Genomic DNA, 9755 nt, shown 5'->3' on the forward strand with positions numbered 1-9755 from the left:
GGGAATTAGCATTAAGACCATTTCAAAGTGTTCAAATTGACTTCACCGAAATGCCCCCAGTTCAAAAATATAAACATTTATTAGTTATTGTGGACCATCTTACCCATTGGGTGGAGGCCTTCCCCACTATTAAAGAAACCTCAGAAGTGGTCATAAAAATAATCCTTGAACAAATTATTCCTAGATATGGATTAATTAATCACATCGATTCTGATAGAGGCCCACATTTTACGTCACATATATTACATCGAGTCATTGAAGCACTGGGAATGAAATGGAGGTTGCATACTCCATGGCATCCCCAAAGTTCCGGCCGAGTAGAAAGAATGAACAAAACCTTGAAAAATGTATTAACAAAATTAATTGAAGAGACCCAAATGAATTGGCTCAAATGCCTACCTCTTGCCCTATTACGCATTAGGACCAGACCGCGTGCAGACATAGGAGTTTCACCCTATGAAATGATGTTTGGGCTTCCCTTTTTAATTACCCCTTTTAGCTCTGCAAACTATCTAGAAGGAGAAGCTGCCACCCAAGAGTATTTAAGAATCATTGGAAGAACAATAGAGCAACTAAAGAAAAAAGGATACCTGCCCCAAACCTCTCCCTTAGATTCAAATGCTCATCAGATCAACCCTGGGGACTGGGTTCTTGTTAAATCCTTAAGTCACACATCTCTATCTCCTAGGTATGAAGGCCCCTTCCTAGTCCTCCTAACTACACACACTGCTGTAAGAACAAAAGAAAAAGGTTGGACTCACATATCACAAATTAAAGGACCAATTCCACCTCCCCCTGGTGAATCGGACTCCACAGTATTTCAGCCAAAGGCACCTGAATGGACCATTACAAAAGGAGCTACAGACCTCCAACTTAAGTTTAAGCGAAAAGAAAAAGACAGCTGAAAAGACTTAAACAGTTCCAATTTGAAAGCAAAGTGTTACTGTACGCAGTTTATGTTAACTCTAGTTGTTGTTATAACGTTGTTGTTGCACACCTGCAGTAGTCTTTCAAGTTCCCAGTAGTTCACTAAAGTTCTTGTTGTTACAAAATTGTTGTATCATACATCCTTCTCCGATTGTAAGTATCATTCAATCCTCTGTCGAAATCCTCAAATTAGAAGTTTGCCAAACCATAAAGACCAATTCCCCTACAGAACACTTTCTAAAACCACCTAAATTAGTATAAAAAGGGGATGAGAGAACTCTGGGAAAGTAAAATCTTACCTAAGGGGACCCCCACCTCCAAGAGGCAAGCCCGGGTGAGACTGAAAGCAGTTCATACCGGACTCTTGAGAGGAGTGTTGCTGGCCTTGCTAACAAATAACCTGATAAGCAGCGAAGAGGTTAAATGCAGCAAGTGTTACCATCTGATATATGATGGGGAGACCCAAGAGTCCCTAATAAGAATTCACACCAACGTGAATCCCAGCTGTTTCAATCATTCCCAGATCTCCACTTGTCAAGAAAGTGGAAAAACGGATTGCTAAGAATACTGCCACTTTTCGGCAGCGGTTGCTCGGAGAATGTCCTATAGGGGAAGCCTGGTTTTGCTTTGAACATGAGAATAATCAAGGAGAATTAATAGATTTGATCAAAGAAAAAAAAATTAGTAATAAATACCAAAAAGGAAAACGAATTGGAAATACCTTTAGGGAAAAATTTATTCATAGATTTAGTTGAAAGAATTAGTAAAGAATTAAATATAACCAATTGCTGGGTATGCGGTAATACACAAATGTCTGAGATTTGGCCATGGGAAGGGATCAGTTTAAGCCCATTGGAAATTCTAAAATGGAAGCAAACTAACCAAACATCTCAATTACCTAAGCAAAAATGAAAGAAAGAACAATGGAATTTAAAATATAAACCTATTGGAGAAGAATGTATTAAAATAGTTGGAAACCCATATAGAACATTTGTAGGAACTATGCCCTGCAAAAGGTACCTAACTATAAAAAAGTCAATTATAAGGTGGATACCTAAGGAGCCAAACAAATATTGGACAATACACCAAAAGGAAAAAGGATGTGTTTATCACGAAGGATATGATTTACATGAATGTGCTGGAAAGAAAATAAATCCCTTTTGGGGATTAGAGGAATTATCCAAGTATTGGTCATGTCCCACCGAAACCAACCAAACCTTTTGGACAGCACCCGAGTATCTATTCTGGATATGCGGAGACACTGCATATACCAATCTTCCAGGAGATTGGGCCGGGAGCTGTACAATTGGGATTATAAAACCTGCATTCTTCCTACTTCCAAAAAATTCGGGGTCTAAATTAGGAATTCCCTTGTACGATGATTTGAAAAGGGCTAACCGAAAGAAAAGGAGTATGATTAATTTAGGAAGTACTCAAAAATGGAAGGGACAAGTGTGGACACCTGAACGCATCATGGAAGTATATGGGCCAGCTACGTGGGCACAGGATGGGTCGTGGGGATACCGTACTCCCATTTATATGCTGAACCGAATCATCAGACTCCAAGCAGTATTAGAAATAATATCTAATCGAACAGCCCTCGCATTAGACCACATTACCGAACAGTTAACTCAGACCCGAGCAGTGGTCTATCAAATTCGGCTTGCAGTAGATTATTTATTGGCTGATGAAGGAGGAATTTGTGGAAAATTTAATACATCCGAATGCTGCCTGGAAATTGATGATAAAAGCGAAGTAATGCGAAACATATCTAAAGAAATCCGAAAAATAGCATATGTAGGAAACCAACAATGGACCCCTCTAATGGACACTAGCTGGTGGGATGACTTCTGGTCCCTAAAAAATAAATGGTGGAAAAAAGTAGTCTTTTTAGTTGCAAGTGCAGTCATAAGCTTTTTATTTTTACCATGCCTACTCCCATGCCTAATTAGGCTTATAAATACCACTATACAAACCAGCATAAAGAATATGACTGATCAAACGAGAGCTAAAATTTTGATGATCGGAACCCAAAACCCAGAACATGATTCAGCTAAAGAAATCTTAAACCAATTTCTAGAACTACAAAAATTATACCCCCAAGAAACCGAAAATTGTGATTTGATGCGGGTCAAAGACCCGATCAAAGAGAAAGAGGGGGGATTGTGGTAAAAAGTCTTAGCTGAAAACCATAAAACAACATTGCTAGAAGAGTTAAAAAGATTGTTGCTTACCTTATCGTTCTATCCACTCATTCGTTTGTTGGTTCTTTGATCAAGTTGTTATGTTCTTTTCCCCAGTTAAATGTAGTCCCTATGTAATTCAAACCCTGGTTTATTGTATTTCCCCTATCCCAGTTACTTCCTCCTTCCGCCCTTCCCCTTACCTCATTTCCGGCCTTACCATTTCCGCCCCTTCCCTTACCTCATTTCCGGCCTGCTGCTGCCTGCCTATCAAGTTAGCCACACCCTATATGTAAATCTCCAGAAGTTTCCCAGTACCACCATTACCGGAAGTTGTTGTTGAAGAAAGATTCACAAAAATAGTCAACCAACACCGAACCCAAGTTCACAGATCATCTCAACTAACAAGCCAAGTCACCTGCAATATGTCCTTTGTAACTGTTTAATCACCACAACCTTAAGGGCAGTTAAGAAGAATGACACCCCCAGACCAATGAGCCACTATTGAGATCTCGGACGTGTCCGTGAGGCTGAGACTCCCATCCCTACGTTCGTCGGGATCGGCAGGACCTCCTCCCGGCGTTGCGTGGCAGCAGCAGCAGCAGGTGTAGGGCCTACTCCCTGTGACCCCCCATTAATAAAGAGCTGTTTAATAAAGGCCTTGGCCCTGCTACATTCACTACAGTCACCGTGCTCTTTTTCTTCATCCTGCCAGAGCCTCTTTCGTGACCATACACCAGGAGCCGCTTGAAGGTTTAGAGCCCCTCGTGCTGCCGAGGAGTTGAGGAGCCCTTCCCCAGCCGTCCTTTACACGGTGCGGTGGTGTGAAGTCACATGCGATTGTGGAGGAACTGAGACAAAATGATCTTATTTTTGCTGATCCTTAGGTTCCAGGACATACAGGATTGTTTTTTCAAGAGCTCAGCGTGCATTTGGCATCCCATACAGTTTAGGAGGCACTGGGTTTGGTAAACACTACATTTCATCCACCTTTCTCCTGCCCACTCACCTACACCATCCTGTTTTTTCCTTGCAGTCTGTATGACAGCCATTGCTAAGGACTGAATGCTCCCAGATTCTGTCCACAAGGAGGTGATTAGATTTCTTTTTCTCTCTTTTCCTCCCAAAGATCTTCCAAGACACCATGACTTTATTTATATGGATAGACTAGGATTAAGTCTTCGAGCAGCCTGCACTGAGGAGCTGTTATATAAAGGAACTGCAGCTGTTTGAACTATGAACCATCTTCTTGTTAAACTACTTGGTTAATTCTGAGATCCTGTGTTCTGATGATGGAGTTTTCCATTCCTCTTCCTACAGTCATTTAAGTTATTTATGACATATTTTTAATTATTCAAAACACATTTCTTAGTCTTTTCAGTTCCCATGTGGAGCATCTGGCTTCAGTTAGCTGAACATTATTGTTAAGCCTCTTTAAAGTACTTCAAAATTCTTGTATAAATTGCCTTACACTCTTAATTAAGAAGAAGGATGTGGCTGTTACATTTAAAAAAAAAAAAAAAAAAAAAAAAAAAAGTGGTCCCCATACCATGTCACAGCCCTAAACCAGAATCTCCCAAACACATCCCACTTGGGGCTACCAAGCTGAATGGAGCTGATGCTAAAAATCAGACATTCTTAGGCATCACCTGGGAACCCCCTCTTATCCTCCAAGCCAAGGCTAGGAAGATGTCAGAATTCTAGACCACTGAAATGGAGAAACTATCTTCCCCTGGACTTCTTGCCACTGCAGATACAAATTATAGGGGCAAAGAAGAGGCTCTTGCCTAAGATCTAAATGGCAAATCTCAGTAAAGTGTACAAATGTGTTTCTAACTGCAGGAACTGCCACTGTGAATTTGCAAAATAAAAGGGAGAGACAGTTCTGTGTGTGTGGTCTCACAGCAGTAGAAATTCTACCATTCCAGCAAAAACTAGTTCCTGAGCTCTGATTCTGGGAAAGCTTATTTTTGCTTTTTTTTACAAAGTCAGGGTTTGCATTGCTCAGGGCTCCAACCCTCACCCACAGAGGAAGTGTCACCATGGTAGTTACTTGTCCAAAGGTGGAATATTTTTTAAACACTTCTGCATGCTGAAGTCAGAGCACAGGCACAGGTGAGTGTGCAGGAGGGTGCTTTCCCAGCTGAAATAAGCTCTATTGACCCAGGACCATTTATGTCTAACCCTCACCCAGCCACGCTGATCCTTTGGCAAGTGCTGTAGTAACAAAGCCTCGCACGCTAACCATGCTCCTCCCCCTTTCCCCAGTCTGCCGCTACAGCTCCATCCTGCACTTAATCCTACAGGGAGCTCCTGCTTTGACAGAGGACCTGTGGGATGAGTGGTGCTGCCCAGGCCTCAGCACCTCCCACAGGGAAGCTGCCCGGCCTACGGAAGCAATCTGCAGGAGTGGTTCTCAACCTTTATTGATCTACAGATGTCTCTGTGTTTTGCCTTGGAAATGTAAACATCTGCATACCAAATTCAAGCCTCCAGATTTTAGTTACCTTATAGACTTCTTAAATGTTGCCAAGAACTGTGAGGTGAAGGCCAGTGCTTGAGAGAGATCCTCATGCAGAACCCAGCAGGACAGCTGTAATTTGTTCAGTTACCTTTTTGCTGTCGAGGTATGTTCAGCTCTTCCCACTCTTGAACATTCTCAGTGGTTCCTGAACTTTCCACTTCCTGTCTTCAGGAAACATGAGAGGTACCCACACTTTGTTCTCACAAATGACAAATGATTGATCTGCAGCACTTGGCCCCAGGGGGGTTAATTAGCTTTACAAATGAAAGATGATGCCAAAGGCCACAAATTATAGCTGTGTCCATGTTTCAAAAACATACCCTCCTTCAGTAGCAAAACTAGGCGTAGACTCTAGTTCTTTGGTGTCACGATTTCTTTTCTTGCAGTTTTTTTCCATTCATTACACAGACACTACATGAAATCGAAATGTTTGTTGGACCAAGTTACTACATCTCTCTAGTACTTTGGTGTTCTACTATACAGAAACAAGAAACCATGCACACAAATTTAATCTGTTGTACCTGAAAGGACGATTGAACAGGTACCTATCTTGTAGTTAAGGAAGTGTACAGAGCAATTTCATTCTATGTTCTGAAACTGCACTAGTAAACTTGGGCAGCTTTCAGGTACATTACCTGCAAAATATTAGAAGAAAATCCTAAACATGATATATATCCTTTAGTTGATATAAAGATGATAAAATAATCAATAAAAATATAGAAGACAGACAGAATCTCATAATTATATTCTATATTAGGAAGAAAGTTGGATGATGTAGACACATCCGTGAGGTAATGCAATATTACCTATTGCCAATGAGATTCAGGAAGATGTTTAGTTCTACCCATTAAATAAAACATCCTAGAAGTTGCATAGCTAGAAACTGACAATCAGTAATTTGAAAAGAATTATCTGGCAAGCAGATGGAAGCAATGGGTTTTCTTTTCCAAACAACTCTGAAGTTCTGAATGCGTTCCAGAAGACCAGCAAATACTTTTATTTAAAGTATTTGCAAAGCAGGTGGGCTCATCCAGGTTGCTGTAAGGCAGTTAACCTAACACTGATGTGGCAAAATCACAGTGGCATTGACTGACAGGGTTGCACTCAGCTAAGGAAAGAAACATACTGCTGTTTGTTTTAATTTGAAGAAAACAACCTAATTAAAAGAACTGGATATCTTGTATGGCTAAGTTTGGTGGCTCAAGATAGGCATCTAGGCCTAATGTAGCAAGACTTTAACTGAACACTAAACAGCTGGGTCACTGAAAGGGAAAAGAAAGGCAACAGGTAAGAACTACAAAATGGAGCCAAAATGAGACATCTAAACCAGCTCAATTTAATTCAGCTGTTTGTCAAGATGAATACAGTGACTTGATAATGGTCTGCAATTCATTATGCAAGAAGAAAGACTTCTTATAGCAGAAGACTTTAATGTACTCAACAAAGGCATAGCAAGACCCTATGTATTAAAAAATAGTAATAGAGAGTGGCAGTTTCAATGGCAGTGATAACTAACAAAATAACTGTAATAAGGGACATGGTTGATTAACCATAAGGCTTTAAATCATAAAGTCTTAAATCTTTTTTTTGAAGATTTAACTGAATTATAGACCAGCAATACTATCATTAGTCATGGCTGAGATTCTGTTACTGTTTGTGGGTGACTTTTCTAAATTATTTCCAGCCTACATGATGTTTCTTTTTAAAGCAATGATGATTTGTAAAGTCCAACTAAGAACAGAAAATCAGCTTGGAAAAGGACAAGAAATAAAAATACTATTGCCTTTCAGCAAAGATACAAGATGCAACCTAATACACAACTCCAGAGTCATTGTCTTCTTGGGTACAAACATATAGAAACGAATGGATGTGCATCACAAGGAAAATGGAGCTGAAGAAGAAGGACCATGGGATCTTGTTAAGGAATATTCCAGTTTGTGTGTGGGAGGTAAATAATTGAACTGTTGTTGGCTTGAGTGCACAAAGCTGCAGACAGCAGAACCTCAGACTTCATCTAAAGAGGGAAGAATTTTGTACAAGTTGTTAACATTTTAAGTCTTGCAGGTACCCACTTGTACTTTTTAAACCATCTGGAGCACTTTGAATATGTTAAACAACCTTGGGAATACAAAGAGGAAGACCTAATCCAAAACTCAAATAAGTGACAAAGATAATGAGGGTAAGGTATCTTCAATTATTTCCACATCAGCAACAGGACTGGGTAAACAGAGAAATTCTCACTGACAAGGAAGAAAAGAAGGCCTGAATAGAGTGGCATTTCTGAAGCTCAGTGGAAAAGTCCCTTAGTAGGAAATAATTTATTTCTTCCTGGGCAACAGTAAAAGCTATAGTCTCAGCAGCAAACTGCACAAACACAAACAGTAACACCTTTGAAATGACTGGTAACAGGAACTGTACAGCCTTAAATATACATGGATGCCCATGCTAGGTAGCAGATTCCAAGAAGAGAAAGGGTAGATGTCAGAAAACAACACCTCAAACCAGGGACCAGGAAAGGTGATTTCAAGTACCTTTAACATATAAAACGAAAAATCATTGCAAAGAATTTTAATTTGTGAGCCATTCCCCAGGGAATTCAACTGTCAGCAAAGTATTATTCTGACTTTTAAAGCCTTCCCAGCTTAATTCAAGACACTGCACCCAAAGCAAGTAATTTTTCAGTCTTCAAGATGATGCATTCCAGATGAGAGAACTACTTGAGTGAAGCTGGCCGTTTAGTCCAGTCCATGTGGAACATGGACATGCAGAGGAGAGCTACAAGTAGTAATCAACCTGTGCTGAGTCTGATAACTTCCAAGGGGAGCAAAACCATAAACTGAGTTGTCCATGGGAAAAAAAGAAAAAAGGCAGAGGAATATGAATTAAACTCTCCTGTAAGGAGAAATGTAACAGATGGAAAAGGTGAAGGCCAGACAGCAACCAACATAAATTAGACATAATAAAAACAGAGAAAACTCTTAAGAAAGGCTTTGTGACTAGCAAAACTAAAAGGAAAGGAATATTTTGCTCTTTAATTCCTTTCAATCACAAAATAAACAAAGAAACCTTACTAATAGTACTGATCCATGCTAGATAAAAATGGTGAAAATGCTAGTGACACAGACAGGAGAAATCAGTCAACAAATACTTTCCAATTCCATCTAAAGAAAGGAACAGAATGTAGCAGTCATACGAAAATAGCAACTTCTATCTAGTACCATAGTATCAAAGTAGGAGATGAGACAACACCTACTAGGGATGTATATTTTGAAATCAGCGAAGAAACAAGAGTCCTGAAAGAGGTCAGCTCTCTAGCCCAGTGCTTCTGATCTTAAACATGGGATATTAGAGAAATACTTTAAGACACTCATGACAGTACTCCCAAAAGGCAAATGAAACAACTCCATAGAAAAATTATGGAAAAACTGTAGAGATGAAGAATTAGTGAACAAAAAATAAAACCTGTATCACAAAGGTTTTATGAAATACAGATTCTGTAGTAAAAAAAAAAAAAAAAAGAAAAAAAAAAGAAAAAACCCAAACCCTAATTTCATTCTTAGATGACAGCATTATACATTTGGTTTAACAAAGGGGACTGCATAGGTGCAACATACTTAAATTTTTATAAGGCATTGACCTAGCACCATAAGTCAGAAAGATAAACTGTACATAATCAAATACTAAGAGGATTAAGAAATGCCCAGCCTGCAAGTCTCAAAAAGAAGCTAATGAGAAGTTGCACTCAATGATGCTTTTCACGTTAGCGTAGGTCAGATGCAATATTGCATTTCAACCTGGATCTGAAAGTAAAAATAACAACTGATACAGTTTGTGGGTGGCAGAACTATGGAAGCTGTGAGTAACCTGGTCCATCAGTCAGCCAGTTCCATTCACACAGGCTGGACTTGGACACAGCCCCACAGGAAGCATCCAGGAAACAAGAACCCAGAGCACACTGGTAGAGAAGGGAAAACACTATCGTGGAAAGCTGAGACTTTGGATGACCAGACACGCAGCCACAGTGAGCTCCTGTATAATGCTATGAGAAGAGGGAAAATGCAATTCTCTGCAGACTTAAGGCAAAGGACCAGGGGGACCTCATCCACGGCACTGGGGCTTCA

This window comes from Erithacus rubecula (assembly GCF_903797595.1).
Source record: "Erithacus rubecula genome assembly, chromosome: 1".
Taxonomy (NCBI): Eukaryota; Metazoa; Chordata; class Aves; order Passeriformes; family Muscicapidae; genus Erithacus; species Erithacus rubecula.